At 46.7% G+C, this 18,977-nt stretch overlaps 12 non-coding genes across 12 annotated transcripts; 7 read left to right on the forward strand and 5 right to left on the reverse strand.

Annotated features, from left to right (window-relative positions):
* Nucleotides 1–4,458: 4,458 nt before the first annotated feature.
* TRNAQ-UUG (transfer RNA glutamine (anticodon UUG)) lies at nucleotides 4,459–4,531 on the reverse strand. The gene has a single exon. It is a non-coding gene; the product is annotated as a tRNA-Gln (tRNA).
* A 276-nt stretch (nucleotides 4,532–4,807) lies between these two features.
* On the forward strand, nucleotides 4,808–4,917 carry TRNAL-CAA (transfer RNA leucine (anticodon CAA)). The gene is made up of 2 exons: nucleotides 4,808–4,845; nucleotides 4,872–4,917. It is a non-coding gene; the product is annotated as a tRNA-Leu (tRNA).
* Nucleotides 4,918–6,071: 1,154 nt separating this feature from the next.
* TRNAQ-UUG (transfer RNA glutamine (anticodon UUG)) lies at nucleotides 6,072–6,144 on the reverse strand. Its single transcript has one exon. It is a non-coding gene; the product is annotated as a tRNA-Gln (tRNA).
* Nucleotides 6,145–6,420: 276 nt separating this feature from the next.
* On the forward strand, nucleotides 6,421–6,530 carry TRNAL-CAA (transfer RNA leucine (anticodon CAA)). Its single transcript has 2 exons — nucleotides 6,421–6,458; nucleotides 6,485–6,530. It is a non-coding gene; the product is annotated as a tRNA-Leu (tRNA).
* Nucleotides 6,531–7,685: 1,155 nt separating this feature from the next.
* TRNAR-UCG (transfer RNA arginine (anticodon UCG)) lies at nucleotides 7,686–7,758 on the reverse strand. Its single transcript has one exon. It is a non-coding gene; the product is annotated as a tRNA-Arg (tRNA).
* Nucleotides 7,759–8,034: 276 nt separating this feature from the next.
* TRNAL-CAA (transfer RNA leucine (anticodon CAA)) lies at nucleotides 8,035–8,144 on the forward strand. Its single transcript has 2 exons — nucleotides 8,035–8,072; nucleotides 8,099–8,144. It is a non-coding gene; the product is annotated as a tRNA-Leu (tRNA).
* A 1,155-nt stretch (nucleotides 8,145–9,299) lies between these two features.
* TRNAR-UCG (transfer RNA arginine (anticodon UCG)) lies at nucleotides 9,300–9,372 on the reverse strand. The gene has a single exon. It is a non-coding gene; the product is annotated as a tRNA-Arg (tRNA).
* Nucleotides 9,373–9,649: 277 nt separating this feature from the next.
* Nucleotides 9,650–9,759, forward strand: TRNAL-CAA (transfer RNA leucine (anticodon CAA)). The gene is made up of 2 exons: nucleotides 9,650–9,687; nucleotides 9,714–9,759. It is a non-coding gene; the product is annotated as a tRNA-Leu (tRNA).
* A 171-nt stretch (nucleotides 9,760–9,930) lies between these two features.
* On the forward strand, nucleotides 9,931–10,040 carry TRNAL-CAA (transfer RNA leucine (anticodon CAA)). Its single transcript has 2 exons — nucleotides 9,931–9,968; nucleotides 9,995–10,040. It is a non-coding gene; the product is annotated as a tRNA-Leu (tRNA).
* A 1,513-nt stretch (nucleotides 10,041–11,553) lies between these two features.
* TRNAL-CAA (transfer RNA leucine (anticodon CAA)) lies at nucleotides 11,554–11,663 on the forward strand. Its single transcript has 2 exons — nucleotides 11,554–11,591; nucleotides 11,618–11,663. It is a non-coding gene; the product is annotated as a tRNA-Leu (tRNA).
* Nucleotides 11,664–12,817: 1,154 nt separating this feature from the next.
* TRNAQ-UUG (transfer RNA glutamine (anticodon UUG)) lies at nucleotides 12,818–12,890 on the reverse strand. The gene has a single exon. It is a non-coding gene; the product is annotated as a tRNA-Gln (tRNA).
* A 276-nt stretch (nucleotides 12,891–13,166) lies between these two features.
* TRNAL-CAA (transfer RNA leucine (anticodon CAA)) lies at nucleotides 13,167–13,276 on the forward strand. Its single transcript has 2 exons — nucleotides 13,167–13,204; nucleotides 13,231–13,276. It is a non-coding gene; the product is annotated as a tRNA-Leu (tRNA).
* Nucleotides 13,277–18,977: the final 5,701 nt, after the last annotated feature.

An 18,977-nucleotide genomic window follows, 5' to 3' on the forward strand; every position in this document is an offset into this window, starting at 1 on the left:
CAGCGCTAGCAGAACGTTCGGGTAACGTTCGGCCATGCGCTCTTAGTTCGGCCATATGGCCGAACAGTTTGGCCGAACACCATCAGGTGTTCGGCCGAACTCGAACATCACCCGAACAGGGTGATGTTCTGCAGAACCCGAACAGTGGCGAACACTGTTCGCCCAACACTAATTACAAGGTGCTGCTGCCCATGCGCCACCAGCTATTTACGCTCAAAAATAGCTGCCTGCATTATTTGAAAAAAAATAATTTTTTTTAGAGGTGTCCGGGTTGAAAACTGTGCTGTCCCAATTGTGTATTGGACACAATGTGGGCTTCATGACCGCTGTCTGGAACCTCATGCTGTTTATTTACGGCCCTGGTACCACCGCTAGGAACCAGGGCCTATTATGTCTCGCTGCCTGCCCTCCTGCTGCCTTCTGCCAGTCTGCCACACACTCATCCTCCTCACGCTGCCTGCTGTTGTATTTACTCCTGCTGTCTGTGTCTCCACTGCCAGGGAACACAATGTGGGCTTCACGATCGCTGTCTGGAACCTCATGCTGTTTATTTAGGGCCCTGGTACCACCGCTAGGAACCAGGGCCTATTATGTCTTGCTGCCTGCCCTCCTGCTGCCTGCTGCCAGTCTGCCACACACTCATCCTCCTCACGCTGCCTGCTGTAGTATTTCCTCCTGCTGTCTGTGTCTCCACTGCCAGGGAACACAATGTGGGCTTCACGACCGCTGTCTGGAACCTCATGCTGTTTATTTAGGGCCCTGGTACCACTGCTAGGAACCAGGGCCTATTATGTCTTGCTGCCTGCCCTCCTGCTGCCTGCTGCCAGTCTGCCACACACTCATCCTCCTCACGCTGCCTGCTGTTGTATTTCCTCCTGCTGTCTGTGTCTCCACTGCCAGGGAACACATTACAAGGTGCTGCTGCCCATGCGCCACCAGCTATTACGCTCAAAAATAGCTGCATTAATTTGAAAAAAAAATTGTAATTAATTTAGAGGTGTCCGAGTTGAAAACTGTGCTGTCCCAATTGTGTATTGGACACAATGTGGGCTTCACGACCGCTGTCTGGAACCTCATGCTGTTTTTTTTACGGCCCTTGTACCACCGCTAGGAACTAGGGCCTATTATGTCTCGCTGCCTGCCCTCCTGCTGCCTGCTGCCAGTCTGCCACATACTCATCCTCCTCACGCTGCCTGCTGTTGTATTTCCTCCTGCTGTCTGTGTCTCCACTGCCAGGAAACACATTACAAGGTGCTGCTGCCCATGCGCCACCAGCTATTTACGCTCAAAAATAGCTGCCTGCATTATTTGGAAATTTTTTTTTAATTATTTTAGAGGTGTCCGGGTTGAAAACTGTGCTGTCCCAATTGTGTATTGGACACAATGTGGGCTTCACAACCGCTGTCTGGAACCTCATGCTGTTTATTTACGGCCCTGGTACCACCGCTAGGAACCAGGGCCTATTATGTCTCGCTGCCTGCCCTCCTGCTGCCTTCTGCCAGTCTGCCACACACTCATCCTCCTCACGCTGCCTGCTGTTGTATTTACTCCTGCTGTCTGTGTCTCCACTGCCAGGGAACACAATGTGGGCTTCACGATCGCTGTCTGGAACCTCATGCTGTTTATTTAGGGCCCTGGTACCACCGCTAGGAACCAGGGCCTATTATGTCTTGCTGCCTGCCCTCCTGCTGCCTGCTGCCAGTCTGCCACACACTCATCCTCCTCACGCTGCCTGCTGTAGTATTTCCTCCTGCTGTCTGTGTCTCCACTGCCAGGGAACACAATGTGGGCTTCACGACCGCTGTCTGGAACCTCATGCTGTTTATTTAGGGCCCTGGTACCACTGCTAGGAACCAGGGCCTATTATGTCTTGCTGCCTGCCCTCCTGCTGCCTGCTGCCAGTCTGCCACACACTCATCCTCCTCACGCTGCCTGCTGTTGTATTTCCTCCTGCTGTCTGTGTCTCCACTGCCAGGGAACACATTACAAGGTGCTGCTGCCCATGCGCCACCAGCTATTACGCTCAAAAATAGCTGCATTAATTTGAAAAAAAAATTGTAATTAATTTAGAGGTGTCCGAGTTGAAAACTGTGCTGTCCCAATTGTGTATTGGACACAATGTGGGCTTCACGACCGCTGTCTGGAACCTCATGCTGTTTTTTTTACGGCCCTTGTACCACCGCTAGGAACTAGGGCCTATTATGTCTCGCTGCCTGCCCTCCTGCTGCCTGCTGCCAGTCTGCCACATACTCATCCTCCTCACGCTGCCTGCTGTTGTATTTCCTCCTGCTGTCTGTGTCTCCACTGCCAGGAAACACATTACAAGGTGCTGCTGCCCATGCGCCACCAGCTATTTACGCTCAAAAATAGCTGCCTGCATTATTTGGAAATTTTTTTTTTAATTATTTTAGAGGTGTCCGGGTTGAAAACTGTGCTGTCCCAATTGTGTATTGGACACAATGTGGGCTTCACAACCGCTGTCTGGAACCTCATGCTGTTTATTTACGGCCCTGGTACCACCGCTAGGAACCAGGGCCTATTATGTCAGTCACATCACACTGCCTGACACACACTACTCCTCCTCCTGTAGCTGCATTGAGCTTCTGCTGTCTGTGTGCTGCTACCACTGCCAGGGAGAACAGAAGAAGAACTAGTTTCTGCTGCCACCCGAAGAAGAAGAAGAAGAAGAAGACTCATGGGCCTTCACATCACACTGCCTGACACAAGAAGAAGAAGAAATTTTTTAAAATTATTTTAGAGGTGTCCGGGTTGAAAACTGTTGTCCCAATTGTGTATTGGACACAATGTGGGCTTCACGACCGCTGTCTGGAACCTCATGCTGTTTATTTACGGCCCTGGTACCACCGCTAGGTACCAGGGCCTATTATGTCAGTCACATTACACTGCCTGACACACACTACTCCTCCTCCTGTAGCTGCATTGAGCTTCTGCTGTCTGTGTGCTGCTACCACTGCCAGGGAGAGAAGAAGAAGAAAAAGAAGAAGAAGAGGAGGAGGAGGAGGAGTCATGGGCCTTCACATCACACTGCCTGACACACACTACTCCTCCTCCTGTAGCTGCATTGAGCTTCTGCTGTCAATGTGCTGCTACCACTGCCAGGGAGAACAGAAGAAGAACTAGTTTCTGCTGCCACCCACTCTCCTACCAGCTATTACCACACTACAATAGTTGCAACTACTTCCTCCTCCTGCTGATATCTGAGAAGAAGAAGAAGAAGAAGACGATGACTCATGGGCCTTCTGGTCTCCGAATGGAGGCGTGGGTTCAAATCCCACTTCTGACAGAGCTTTTTCACTTTGTCCATCATGGCACATTGGTCGGGCCTGCCAAAACAAGCTCATGGGTCTTTTCGTTTACTAGGCTCTTCAAAGGGCCTTCTCAACAGCAACCTCACATGGACTTTTGGAAAATCTCGCAGAAAAGGAACAAGGCCGACTTTTTTCTACAAGCTTTCTAACACACGTTTTACAAACTGACAAATTCCATCCCCTTTGGCACACCTACAGTCATATGGGTTAGCTCATCTTCTCTTCTAGTTCACTTCATCAGGATCAGAAGCTTTGGAGGCAATTTGTTTTGCTAAATCTTAAAAGGTTAGTGTACAGGTAGAGTGACAAATATGTAAGGAGACCGAACTCAGGAGATAGGTTTTGGCAATAACTTACAGGTCTTCCCTGTATGTTCTGACCTTTGGTGAAAGAGGTGGGGTTATTCCCTCTTCTGACAAGACTCATTTGTTGAAATTTCAACGGACCCTTCCTTGAAAAGAGTTCAGGTTGCAAGAAAACCAATTGCAGTGTTCCATTTGCGGTGTGGATCATATCTTTTCAGAGGAAATGACAGACATACTTTCCAAATTTCAGGCAAGAACTCTTCATATAAATTGGGAACCGAGGCAACCTTTTGAAATGGTTGAGCTTGCAACAAGAAGGAATCGCATCGTGCCACTTGACAGGCTGTGTCTGCACCTTTGTAAAAGTCTGGCTTACAGCAGAATTGCAGACAAGGATTTCCTAAATCATATAGGAAATTAATTTTCTCATGTTAGTAAACAAAATGCTTAACAGAAAGGGAGATGCCACCATGAATGTTTGAACCCTGGGTCATATAGTTTACTTAGAGTCTCTTCCAAGGTCCATCAGGGTATTAGGTTCAAAGTAAGGCAAAGGTTAGAATCCCAGTGTGGACTAGCAGTGTTTATTTGAGGTTGATATAAAAACTTTGCTGGGACTTGCACAAGTTGTAAGAAAAGAGTTAGCGTCATTGACATTGTGGTGAAAGCTCAGCAAAAGCAGCCACCTTTGTAGCTGTAAACAGTCAAGGGCAGGGATTGAATGACAAGCATGAGTGAGGAAGCACAGGCTTTTGCAAAGTCTCCAAGGACATTTACAACAAGAGGAGCAAATACTCTACAGAAGTGTCAAGAACAGAGCTCAACGACCACGAAAGGACTTGAACCCTCAATCTTCTGATCCAAAGTCAGACGCCTTATCCATTAGGCCACACGGTCTCATGCCTCTTTATGAAGAAACCATTTTCCACTGGAAACAGCCACCGCATAGGAAAAGACGCTCAAGGAGCACAAAGGATTTCATTTGTTAGAGCAGGCACATGACATTGCTGTCTAAGGTATTGCAGTGATCCAAAATGGCAGTTTGATGAGTGTTTTCAGAGAAAAAACATGCCTTGCAGTGTTCATGAAGTCTTCTAGGCTAAGTTTGTGGTTGTCTCTTCTCTGTTAAGTATAGTCATTGTGCCAGCTGCATGGGCACATAGTACAACACTTGTCAGGATGGCCGAGTGGTCTAAGGCGCCAGACTCAAGAGGCTTCTCTTCCCTTCTCATGGGCCTTCTGGTCTCCAAATGGAGGTGTGGGTTCAAATCCCACTTCTGACAAAGCTTTTTCACTTTGTCCATCATGGCACATTGGTCGGGCCTGCCAAAACAAGCTCTTGGGTCTTTTCGTTTACTAGGCTCTTCAAAGGGCCTTCTCAACAGCAACCTCACATGGACTTTTGGAAAATCTCGCAGAAAAGGAACAAGGCCGCCTTTTTTCTACAAGCTTTCTAACACACGTTTTACAAACTGACAAATTCCATCCCCTTTGGCACACCTACAGTCATATGGGTTAGCTCATCTTCTCTTCTAGTTCACTTCATCAGGATCAGAAGCTTTGGAGGCAATTTGTTTTGCTAAATCTTAAAAGGTTAGTGTACAGGTAAAGTGACAAATATGTAAGGAGACCGAACTCAGGAGATAGGTTTTGGCAATAACTTACAGGTCTTCCCTGTATGTTCTGACCTTTGGTGAAAGAGGTGGGGTTATTCCCTCTTCTGACAAGACTCATTTGTTGAAATTTCAACGGACCCTTCCTTGAAAAGTGTTCAGGTTGCAAGAAAACCAATTGCAGTGTTCCATTTGCGGTGTGGATCATATCTTTTCAGAGGAAATGACAGACATACTTTCCAAATTTCAGGCAAGAACTCTTCATATAAATTGGGAACCGAGGCAACCTTTTGAAATTGTTGAGCTTGCAACAAGAAGGAATCGCATCGTGCCACTTGACATGCTGTGTCTGCACCTTTGTAAAAGTCTGGCTTACAGCAGAATTGCAGACAAGGATTTCCTAAATCATATAGGAAATTAATTTTCTCATGTTAGTAAACAAAATGCTTAGCAGAAAGGGAGATGCCACCATGAATGTTTGAACCCTGGGTCATATAGTTTACTTAGAGTCTCTTCCAAGGTCCATCAGGGTATTGGGTTCAAAGTAAGGCAAAGGTTAGAATCCCAGTGTGGACTAGCAGTGTTTATTTGAGGTTGATGTAAAAACTTTGCTGGGACTTGCACAAGTTGTAAGAAAAGAGTTAGCGTCATTGACATTGTGGTGAAAGCTCAGCAAAAGCAGCCACCTTTGTAGCTGTAAACAGTCAAGGGCAGGGATTGAATGACAAGCATGAGTGAGGAAGCACAGGCTTTTGCAAAGTCTCCAAGGACATTTACAACAAGAGGAGCAAATACTCTACAGAAGTGTCAAGAACAGAGCTCAACGACCACGAAAGGACTTGAACCCTCAATCTTCTGATCCAAAGTCAGACGCCTTATCCATTAGGCCACACGGTCTCATGCCTCTTTATGAAGAAACCATTTTCCACTGGAAACAGCCACCGCATAGGAAAAGACGCTCAAGGAGCACAAAGGATTTCATTTGTTAGAGCAGGCACATGACATTGCTGTCTAAGGTATTGCAGTGATCCAAAATGGCAGTTTGATGAGTGTTTTCAGAGAAAAAACATGCCTTGCAGTGTTCATGAAGTCTTCTAGGCTAAGTTTGTGGTTGTCTCTTCTCTGTTAAGTATAGTCATTGTGCCAGCTGCATGGGCACATAGTACAACACTTGTCAGGATGGCCGAGTGGTCTAAGGCGCCAGACTCAAGAGGCTTCTCTTCCCTTCTCATGGGCCTTCTGGTCTCCGAATGGAGGTGTGGGTTCAAATCCCACTTCTGACAAAGCTTTTTCACTTTGTCCATCATGGCACATTGGTCGGGCCTGCCAAAACAAGCTCTTGGGTCTTTTCGTTTACTAGGCTCTTCAAAGGGCCTTCTCAACAGCAACCTCACATGGACTTTTGGAAAATCTCGCAGAAAAGGAACAAGGCCGCCTTTTTTCTACAAGCTTTCTAACACACGTTTTACAAACTGACAAATTCCATCCCCTTTGGCACACCTACAGTCATATGGGTTAGCTCATCTTCTCTTCTAGTTCACTTCATCAGGATCAGAAGCTTTGGAGGCAATTTGTTTTGCTAAATCTTAAAAGGTTAGTGTACAGGTAAAGTGACAAATATGTAAGGAGACCGAACTCAGGAGATAGGTTTTGGCAATAACTTACAGGTCTTCCCTGTATGTTCTGACCTTTGGTGAAAGAGGTGGGGTTATTCCCTCTTCTGACAAGACTCATTTGTTGAAATTTCAACGGACCCTTCCTTGAAAAGTGTTCAGGTTGCAAGAAAACCAATTGCAGTGTTCCATTTGCGGTGTGGATCATATCTTTTCAGAGGAAATGACAGACATACTTTCCAAATTTCAGGCAAGAACTCTTCATATAAATTGGGAACCGAGGCAACCTTTTGAAATTGTTGAGCTTGCAACAAGAAGGAATCGCATCGTGCCACTTGACATGCTGTGTCTGCACCTTTGTAAAAGTCTGGCTTACAGCAGAATTGCAGACAAGGATTTCCTAAATCATATAGGAAATTAATTTTCTCATGTTAGTAAACAAAATGCTTAGCAGAAAGGGAGATGCCACCATGAATGTTTGAACCCTGGGTCATATAGTTTACTTAGAGTCTCTTCCAAGGTCCATCAGGGTATTGGGTTCAAAGTAAGGCAAAGGTTAGAATCCCAGTGTGGACTAGCAGTGTTTATTTGAGGTTGATGTAAAAACTTTGCTGGGACTTGCACAAGTTGTAAGAAAAGAGTTAGCGTCATTGACATTGTGGTGAAAGCTCAGCAAAAGCAGCCACCTTTGTAGCTGTAAACAGTCAAGGGCAGGGATTGAATGATAAGCATGAGTGAGGAAGCACAGGCTTTTGCAAAGTCTCCGAGGACATTTACAACAAGGAGGAGCAAATACTCTACAGAAGTGACAAGAACAGAGCTCAACGACCACGAAGGGACTCGAACCCTCAATCTTCTGATCCGAAGTCAGACGCCTTATCCATTAGGCCACACGGTCTCATGCCTCTTTATGAAGAAACCATTTTCCACTGGAAACAGCCACCGCATAGGAAAAGACGCTCAAGGAGCACAAAGGATTTCATTTGTTAGAGCAGGCACATGACATTGCTGTCTAAGGTATTGCAGTGATCCAAAATGGCAGTTTGATGAGTGTTTTCAGAGAAAAAACATGCCTTGCAGTGTTCATGAAGTCTTCTAGGCTAAGTTTGTGGTTGTCTCTTCTCTGTTAAGTATAGTCATTGTGCCAGCTGCATGGGCACATAGTACAACACTTGTCAGGATGGCCGAGTGGTCTAAGGCGCCAGACTCAAGAGGCTTCTCTTCCCTTCTCATGGGCCTTCTGGTCTCCGAATGGAGGTGTGGGTTCAAATCCCACTTCTGACAAAGCTTTTTCACTTTGTCCATCATGGCACATTGGTCGGGCCTGCCAAAACAAGCTCTTGGGTCTTTTCGTTTACTAGGCTCTTCAAAGGGCCTTCTCAACAGCAACCTCACATGGACTTTTGGAAAATCTCGCAGAAAAGGAACAAGGCCGCCTTTTTTCTACAAGCTTTCTAACACACGTTTTACAAACTGACAAATTCCATCCCCTTTGGCACACCTACAGTCATATGGGTTAGCTCATCTTCTCTTCTAGTTCACTTCATCAGGATCAGAAGCTTTGGAGGCAATTTGTTTTGCTAAATTTTAAAAGGTTAGTGTACAGGTAAAGTGACAAATATGTAAGGAGACCGAACTCAGGAGATAGGTTTTGGCAATAACTTACAGGTCTTCCCTGTATGTTCTGACCTTTGGTGAAAGAGGTGGGGTTATTCCCTCTTCTGACAAGACTCATTTGTTGAAATTTCAACGGACCCTTCCTTGAAAAGTGTTCAGGTTGCAAGAAAACCAATTGCAGTGTTCCATTTGCGGTGTGGATCATATCTTTTCAGAGGACATGACAGACATACTTTCCAAATTTCAGGCAAGAACTCTTCATATAAATTGGGAACCGAGGCAACCTTTTGAAATTGTTGAGCTTGCAACAAGAAGGAATCGCATCGTGCCACTTGACATGCTGTGTCTGCACCTTTGTAAAAGTCTGGCTTACAGCAGAATTGCAGACAAGGATTTCCTAAATCATATAGGAAATTAATTTTCTCATGTTAGTAAACAAAATGCTTAGCAGAAAGGGAGATGCCACCATGAATGTTTGAACCCTGGGTCATATAGTTTACTTAGAGTCTCTTCCAAGGTCCATCAGGGTATTGGGTTCAAAGTAAGGCAAAGGTTAGAATCCCAGTGTGGACTAGCAGTGTTTATTTGAGGTTGATGTAAAAACTTTGCTGGGACTTGCACAAGTTGTAAGAAAAGAGTTAGCGTCATTGACATTGTGGTGAAAGCTCAGCAAAAGCAGCCACCTTTGTAGCTGTAAACAGTCAAGGGCAGGGATTGAATGATAAGCATGAGTGAGGAAGCACAGGCTTTTGCAAAGTCTCCGAGGACATTTACAACAAGGAGGAGCAAATACTCTACAGAAGTGACAAGAACAGAGCTCAACGACCACGAAGGGACTCGAACCCTCAATCTTCTGATCCGAAGTCAGATGCCTTATCCATTAGGCCACGCGGTCTCATGCCTCTTTATGAAGAAACCATTTTCCACTGGAAACAGCCACCGCATAGGAAAAGACGCTCAAGGAGCACAAAGGATTTCATTTGTTAGAGCAGGCACATGACATTGCTGTCTAAGGTATTGCAGTGATCCAAAATGGCAGTTTGATGAGTGTTTTCAGAGAAAAAAACATGCCTTGCAGTGTTCATGAAGTCTTCTAGGCTAAGTTTGTGGTTGTCTCTTCTCTGTTAAGTATAGTCATTGTGCCAGCTGCATGGGCACGTAGTACACCACTTGTCAGGATGGCCGAGTGGTCTAAGGTGCCAGACTCAAGAGGCTTCTCTTCCCTTCTCATGGGCTTTCTGGTCTCTGAATGGAGGTGTGGGTTCAAATCCCACTTCTGACAGAGCTTTTTCACTTTGTCCATCATGGCACATTGGTCGGGCCTGCCAAAACAAGCTCTTGGGTCTTTTCGTTTACTAGGCTCTTCAAAGGGCCTTCTCAACAGCAACCTCACATGGACTTTTGGAAAAGTATATTCATTGTGCCAGCTGCATGGGCACAAAGTACACCACTTGTCAGGATGGCCGAGTGTTCTAAGGTGCCAGACTCAAGAGGCTTCTCTTCCCTTCTCATGGGCCTTCTGGTCTCCGAATGGAGGCGTGGGTTCAAATCCCACTTCTGACAGAGCTTTTTCACTTTGTCCATCATGGCACATTGGTCGGGCCTGCCAAAACAAGCTCTTGGGTCTTTTCGTTTACTAGGCTCTTCAAAGGGCCTTCTCAACAGCAACCTCACATGGACTTTTGGAAAATCTCGCAGAAAAGGAACAAGGCCGACTTTTTTCTACAAGCTTTCTAACACACGTTTTACAAACTGACAAATTCCATCCCCTTTGGCACACCTACAGTCATATGGGTTAGCTCATCTTCTCTTCTAGTTCACTTCATCAGGATCAGAAGCTTTGGAGGCAATTTGTTTTGCTAAATCTTAAAAGGTTAGTGTACAGGTAAAGTGACAAATATGTAAGGAGACCGAACTCAGGAGATAGGTTTTGGCAATAACTTACAGGTCTTCCCTGTATGTTCTGACCTTTGGTGAAAGAGGTGGGGTTATTCCCTCTTCTGACAAGACTCATTTGTTGAAATTTCAACGGACCCTTCCTTGAAAAGTGTTCAGGTTGCAAGAAAACCAATTGCAGTGTTCCATTTGCGGTGTGGATCATATCTTTTCAGAGGAAATGACAGACATACTTTCCAAATTTCAGGCAAGAACTCTTCATATAAATTGGGAACCGAGGCAACCTTTTGAAATTGTTGAGCTTGCAACAAGAAGGAATCGCATCGTGCCACTTGACATGCTGTGTCTGCACCTTTGTAAAAGTCTGGCTTACAGCAGAATTGCAGACAAGGATTTCCTAAATCATATAGGAAATTAATTTTCTCATGTTAGTAAACAAAATGCTTAGCAGAAAGGGAGATGCCACCATGAATGTTTGAACCCTGGGTCATATAGTTTACTTAGAGTCTCTTCCAAGGTCCATCAGGGTATTGGGTTCAAAGTAAGGCAAAGGTTAGAATCCCAGTGTGGACTAGCAGTGTTTATTTGAGGTTGATGTAAAAACTTTGCTGGGACTTGCACAAGTTGTAAGAAAAGAGTTAGCGTCATTGACATTGTGGTGAAAGCTCAGCAAAAGAAGCCACCTTTGTAGCTGTAAACAGTCAAGGGCAGGGATTGAATGATAAGCATGGATAAGCATGAGTCAGGAAGCATAGGCTTTTGCAAAGTCTCCGAGGACATTTACAACAAGAGGAGCAAATACTCTACAGAAGTGACAAGAACAGAGCTCAACGACCACGAAGGGACTCAACCCCTCAATCTTCTGATCCAAAGTCAGACGCCTTATCCATTAGGCCACACGGTCTCATGCCTCTTTATGAAGAAACCATTTTCCACTGGAAACAGCCACCGCATAGGAAAAGACGCTCAAGGAGCACAAAGGATTTCATTTGTTAGAGCAGGCACATGACATTGCTGTCTAAGGTATTGCAGTGATCCAAAATGGCAGTTTGATGAGTGTTTTCAGAGAAAAAACATGCCTTGCAGTGTTCATGAAGTCTTCTAGGCTAAGTTTGTGGTTGTCTCTTCTCTGTTAAGTATAGTCATTGTGCCAGCTGCATGGGCACGTAGTACATCGCTTGTCAGGATGGCTGAGTGGTCTAAGGTGCCAGACTCAAGAGGCTTCTCTTCCCTTCTCATGGGCCTTCTGGTCTCCAAATGGAGGCGTGGGTTCAAATCCCACTTCTGACAGAGCTTTTTCACTTTGTCCATCATGGCACATTGGTCGGGCCTGCCAAAACAAGCTCTTGGGTCTTTTCGTTTACTAGGCTCTTCAAAGGGCCTTCTCAACAGCAACCTCACATGGACTTTTGGAAAATCTCGCAGAAAAGGAACAAGGCCGACTTTTTTCTACAAGCTTTCTAACACACGTTTTACAAACTGACAAATTCCATCCCCTTTGGCACACCTACAGTCATATGGGTTAGCTCATCTTCTCTTCTAGTTCACTTCATCAGGATCAGAAGCTTTGGAGGCAATTTGTTTTGCTAAATCTTAAAAGGTTAGTGTACAGGTAAAGTGACAAATATGTAAGGAGACCAAACTCAGGAGATAGGTTTTGGCAATAACTTACAGGTCTTCCCTGTATGTTCTGACCTTTGGTGAAAGAGGTGGGGTTATTCCCTCTTCTGACAAGACTCATTTGTTGAAATTTCAACGGACCCTTCCTTGAAAAGAGTTCAGGTTGCAAGAAAACCAATTGCAGTGTTCCATTTGCGGTGTGGATCATATCTTTTCAGAGGAAATGACAGACATACTTTCCAAATTTCAGGCAAGAACTCTTCATATAAATTGGGAACTGAGGCAACCTTTTGAAATTGTTGAGCTTGCAACAAGAAGGAATCGCATCGTGCCACTTGACATGCTGTGTCTGCACCTTTGTAAAAGTCTGGCTTACAGCAGAATTGCAGACAAGGATTTCCTAAATCATATAGGAAATTATTTTTCTCATGTTAGTAAACATAATGCTTAGCAGAAAGGGAGATGCCACCATGAATGTTTGAACCCTGGGTCATATAGTTTACTTAGAGTCTCTTCCAAGGTCCATCAGGGTATTGGGTTCAAAGTAAGGCAAAGGTTAGAATCCCAGTGTGGACTAGCAGTGTTTATTTGAGGTTGATGTAAAAACTTTGCTGGGACTTGCACAAGTTGTAAGAAAAGAGTTAGCGTCATTGACATTGTGGTGAAAGCTCAGCAAAAGCAGCCACCTTTGTAGCTGTAAACAGTCAAGGGCAGGGATTGAATGATAAGCATGAGTGAGGAAGCACAGGCTTTTGCAAAGTCTCCGAGGACATTTACAACAAGAGGAGCAAATACTCTACAGAAGTGACAAGAACAGAGCTCAACGACCACAAAGGGACGCGAACCCTCAATCTTCTGATCCAAAGTCAGACGCCTTATCCATTAGGCCACGCGGTCTCATGCCTCTTTATGAAGAAACCATTTTCCACTGGAAACAGCCACCGCATAGGAAAAGACGCTCAAGGAGCACAAAGGATTTCATTTGTTAGAGCAGGCACATGACATTGCTGTCTAAGGTATTGCAGTGATCCAAAATGGCAGTTTGATGAGTGTTTTCAGAGAAAAAACATGCCTTGCAGTGTTCATGAAGTCTTCTAGGCTAAGTTTGTGGTTGTCTCTTCTCTGTTAAGTATAGTCATTGTGCCAGCTGCACGGGTATATAGTACACCGCTTGTCAGGATGGCTGAGTGGTCTAAGGCGCCAGACTCAAGAGGCTTCTCTTCCCTTCTCATGGGCCTTCTGGTCTCCGAATGGAGGCGAGGGTTCAAATCCCACTTCTGACAGAGCTTTTTCACTTTGTCCATCATGGCACATTGGTCGGGCCTGCCAAAACAAGCTCTTGGGTCTTTTCGTTTACTAGGCTCTTCAAAGGGCCTTCTCAACAGCAACCTCACATGGACATTTGGAAAATCTCGCAGAAAAGGAACAAGGCCGACTTTTTTCTACAAGCTTTCTAACACACGTTTTGCAAACTGACAAATTCCATCCCCTTTGGCACACTGTGAGGAAACGCAGAAAAGCCGCCGTCTCTCGAGGTGAGGTGGCTGTTTCCGCGTCCAGCATGGCGTCACAACGTGGAAAAAACGCCGCATGCCGCATGGGCAGTGCGGCGGAATCCGCATTGGTAACGGCGGAATCTGCATCAGAGGCGGCCCCCGCATTAGATTCATTGCATGACAGTACTGGTGTGGCTGGGACTGATAGTCCACCAAGATTCAGACTTACACGCGCGCGAGCACAGAGGCGGAGTTTAAATAGCAGCTAGAAGGGTGTCGGCTGACCAGCTGGGTCAGCTGACAAATTCCACTGCTCCCATTGGACCAGCAATTAAGGAGGTCCTGGAAAGGTCCTAGAGTATATATACTGCTGGTTGTTCACTTGCTCTTTGTCTGGCGTGCGATCACATATGTGGGAGCACCCAGATCCGTAGTCAGATCCGTAAGTGTGCCGGGACCAGCTGGAGCTGTAATCCTACACTTAGCTAGATTCTGTTGATAGCTAAAGTACTAGTTTGATTGTGATTATCTGTTATGACTTTTGCCTGCCTTGACCACCCTTCTGAACTCTGATCTTGTACCTCGTTATTTCTGATACTCTGTTGCCGAACCCCGGCTCGTTCCTTGACTCTGCTTCTGCCTCCTGATTTTGTACCCCCGATATATCTGATACCCCGTTGCTGAACCCTGCCTGTACTTTGACTCCGCCTTTGCCTCCTGATCTTGTACTTTATCTGTCTGTGTGTGTACGACCTGGCTTGTCCGACCTCGAGAACCGACCTTACCGTTAGAGGCGGTTCCTCGCTCTGTTAGCGATCCTCCCTCCTGAGGGTCACTTTCAGATATACCTTCCTACTGTCAGTCTGACTCCTCCCGTCTTGGAGAGCTCAGGTCTGCGGAAGGAATCTGTGCAGTACTCCTTGCTGCATTGAGGCCTTGTCCTCTAAGTGTTACTGTTACACTAAACACTACACTCTACTCAGGTGAACAGAGGTTAGTTTGTATATCGGATTATCGGTGAGACTGCAGATCACTTATAATCTGGTATATATCTGTATTTCCGGTGATACTGCAGATCACCGGTAATCAGATACTCTCTGCACCCACCGATCGTTACAGAACGCCAGACCAAAATACAAAATGGACGCAAACACTGATTGTCTGGGTGTACTTGCCGCTTCGGTGGACAACATCAATCAAGTACTGGGCACTCACATAACTCTTATTGATGCCCTATCAGGGTCTGTACAAACCCTCCAGACATCAGTGGATCATGTGCGATCCTCTCCTAGCTCTGACATACGTATGCCTGTACCTGAAAGCTTTTCCGGCCACAGATCTGACTTCCGGAATTTTAGGAGTAGGGTGTTGTCCTATTTTGAGTTGAGACCCCAATCTTCGGGTACTGAGACCCAGAGGGTCACGTTTATTAAAACTTTGTTGTCCGGCGACTCCCAGTCTTGGGCGTATAGCCTGCTCGCCGGAGACAAAGCTCTTACCTCTGTAGAGGAATTTTTTAAAGCTATGGCAGTAATTTACGACGATCCGGACCTTGCCTCGACTTCTGAGCGGAAGCTCAAGCTTTTGCGTCAAGGCGAAGGTCCGGTCGAAGATTACGCGGCCGAGTTTAGGAGGTGGTCAGTTACGGCCAGGTGGGACACCTATGCCCTATTAGATCATTTCTTGTCAGGGCTGTCCGATGAGGTCTCTGATTTGATGTTAAGCCAGCCCGAGCCCAGAACAGTCGATGAGGCCATCTCAGCGGCCATCCGAATCGACCGCAGGCTGTGCTACCAAAAACAGACCAGGGGTAGTTCCCGTCTCAGAGGGGTATCTTACACCACGGTCCCAGTGACTCCACCTCCTACTATTTCACCTTCTCCCGTCTTGCCTCCTTCCGAGCTGATGCAGATTGCTCGGTCAAAATTAACCCAGGTAGAGCGAAGACGGAGAATGACCGAACAGCTGTGTTTGTACTGCGGTGAAGGGGGGCATATAGTACAGAACTGCCCCAATAAGCCGGGAAAACACTACCGCTTAGGAGTGGTGGGGGGTAACACCCTGGGCGTCCGACTTTTACCCCTAGAAGAAAAACGATTGCTTCTTCCCTGTACCGTTACGTGGGAAGATAAGACTGAGGTCACGGGAAGCCTTTATCGATTCAGGCTCCGCGGCAAATTTTATGGATTTTGAGTTTGCTAAGAGATTGTGTATTCCGCTCACACCAGTACAACCACCCATCCAGGTTAAGGCAGTGGATGACTCTCCTCTGCAAGGGAATCACCCACTGTCTCAGACACCAGAGGTGGGGGTCACCATAGGGGTACTGCACTGGGAAAAGTTACAGTTCTTTGTGTTGCATATGACAACCTCCACCATTATACTCGGCATGCCATGGTTGCACCTTCATTCTCCACACATTGATTGGGCCACCGGCCAACTAATTTCTTGGTCAGCACACTGCTTTCAGCGATGTTTAGGGAAGGTGACATTGGGCCAAACCAGGGTTCATGTACAGGGGGTACCTGAGCAATATGTGGAATATTCTGATGTATTCTGTCCCAAGGCTGCAGACAAGTTACCCCCACATCGCCCTTTCGATTGCCCCATTGATATACGTTCAGGTTGTATGCCCCCTCGGGGTCATTTGTACAATTTATCTGGGCCAGAAAAATTGGCTATGCAGGAATATATCCGTGACAATTTAGCCAAAGGCTTCATCCGGCCGTCCCGATCGCCTGCTGGAGCAGGTTTCTTTTTCGTTAAAAAGAAAGACGGGGGCCTGCGGCCCTGTATTGATTACCGGGGACTAAATAAGATCACGGTAAAGAATCGCTATTCATTACCCCTGATAGACGATTTATTTACGCAGGTCACCGATGCTAAGATCTTCTCAAAGCTGGATTTACGGGGCGCGTACAACCTGGTGCGCATTAGAAAGGGCGATGAGTGGAAAACGGCCTTTAACACGCCAGACGGGCATTACGAGTATCTGGTGATGCCCTTTGGGTTATGTAATGCCCCGGCCGTTTTCCAGGAACTCATCAACGAGGTCTTCAGAGAGGTGTTGGGGAGATTTGTGCTGGTCTATCTAGACGATATACTTGTTTTCTCCAACAACCTCTCTGAGCACAGAATGCATGTGAAATTTGTACTCAACAAATTAAGACAAAACTCACTCTACGCTAAGATTGAGAAGTGTATTTTTGAAGTCACATCTGTCGCTTTTCTGGGGTACATAATTTCCACCACGGGCCTGTCTATGGACCCCGCCAAAGTCACCGCTGTTTTGGAATGGCCTCAGCCGGTTGGGTTGAAGTCTTTACAGCGGTTTTTAGGCTTTGCGAATTATTATAGAAGGTTCATAAAGGGGTATTCCACGGTTATCGCACCCCTCACCTGTCTTACGAAAAAAGGGGCAGATACCACCCACTGGTCTCCTGATGCATTAAGTGCTTTCTCCACTTTAAAAGATTTGTTTTGTTCCGCACCCATCCTGAGACATGTAGACACCTCTTATCCTTTTATTGTTGAGGTAGACGCCTCGGAGGTTGGGGTAGGGGCTGTGCTGTCTCAGCGGTCAGGCTTGCAGGGAAGGCTACACCCTTGTGCGTATTTCTCTCGTAGGTTCTCTCCGGCAGAGAGAAACTACGATATAGGCAACAGAGAGCTCTTAGCCATTAAACTTGCCTTTGAGGAGTGGCGTCACTGGCTGGAAGGAGCAGAACATACAATTACTGTATACACGGATCACAAGAATCTAGAATACATCGAGGGGGCTAAGAGATTAAGTCCCCGTCAGGCTCGATGGTCTTTGTTTTTTTCAAGGTTCAGGTTCATAATTACGTATACCCCGGGTAGCACGAACATTAAGGCAGATGCCCTGTCCAGATGCTTTGAGTTGGAGATAGCACAGCCTTCTGCCCCAGAGACCATTGTCCCACAAAATTTGGTGCTGGCCGTAACAGAGACTTGGGAAGACTGGACAGAGACCTTGAGTCCTTTTCAGCAGGATGTCCCTGAGGGGAAGCCTGAGGGGGTTTTATTTGTGCCTCTGCCATTCCGTCTCCGGGTGCTACAGATATTCCATTCACACAAGAATGCGGGACATCCTGGGGCATCTAGAACGCAGGATCTTGTGGCCAGGTGCGCTTGGTGGCCGTCTCTGGCAGCCGACTGCAAAGAATTTGTTAAGGATTGTGCGGTATGTGCTAAAAGCAAACCCTCCCGGCTGGCACCTGTAGGGAGGTTGCAGCCTTTACCCACCCCGAGTGAACCATGGACCCACTTGTCCATGGATTTTGTGGGTGAGCTTCCCAGATCAGAGGGCATGTCAGTCATTTGGGTGGTAGTCGACCGCTTCAGCAAGATGGCCCATTTTGTGCCCTTGAAAGGACTCCCCTCGGCCCAGGAATTGGCAGACTTGTTTATCAAACACGTGTTCCGGTTGCACGGCATTCCGGAAAACATAGTGTCCGATCGGGGAGTCCAATTCGTATCTAAATTCTGGAGGGCATTCTGTCATCAAATGGGCATGAAGCTGTCGTTTTCATCGGGCTACTACCCACAGACCAACGGTCAGATGGAGAGGGTCAACCAGTCGTTAGAGCAGTTTTTGAGATGCTACGTTGCAGAGGCGCAGAATGACTGGGTCAAATTTCTGCCCTTTGCAGAATTTGCACAAAACAATTTGAAAAGTTCTTCCACTGGATTTTCTCCGTTCCAGGTTGTGTCTGGAAGATTGCCCAAATTTTCACCGTTACCAGTGGCCTCCACTCCGTTTCCAGCTCTGAAGGCTTGGCAAAGGTCTTTTAAAGACATTTGGCGGACGGTGAGAGACAGTTTGGAAAAGGCGTTTCTGAGTCAGAAGGGTCAAGCTGACAAGAAACGGTCTTTGGAGTGGAGATTCCAACCAGGAGACTTGGTTTGGGTATCCACACGTCACTTGGCCCTGAAACAGCCCTCAGACAAGTTGGGTCCCAGGTTTGTCGGGCCTTTCCCGATAGCCAGAAGGATCAACAACGTCACTTACGCTGTTGATCTTCCCGCCAGCATGCGTGGGGTAAGGTCCTTCCACGTATCCCTGCTTAAGCCAGCAGTCCATGTGGGTCCCACTCCTCCTCCTCCTGTGTTGGTGGATGACCAACCTGAGTACGAGGTAGAAAAGATTTTAGATTCACGCGTTGTACAAAACTCGGTACAATATCTCGTACATTGGAAAGGGTACGGCATTGAGGAGAGACAATGGGTAGTGGGGAGTCGCATGCATGCGGACGAATTAAGGAGGGAATTTCACGCCTTACATCCCGAGAAACCTGGTAGGAGTTGTCCGGAGTCCAAAAGCCGCCGTCTCTCGAGGTGAGGCGGCTGTTTCCGCGTCCAGCATGGCGTCACAACGCGGAAAAAACGCTGCATGCCGCATGGGCAGTGCGGCGGAATCCGCATTGGTAACGGCGGAATCCGCATCAGAGGCGGCCCCCGCATTAGA

The sequence above is a fragment of the Hyperolius riggenbachi genome, chromosome 8 (genome assembly GCF_040937935.1).
Source record: "Hyperolius riggenbachi isolate aHypRig1 chromosome 8, aHypRig1.pri, whole genome shotgun sequence".
NCBI classification, from domain to species: domain Eukaryota; kingdom Metazoa; phylum Chordata; class Amphibia; order Anura; family Hyperoliidae; genus Hyperolius; species Hyperolius riggenbachi.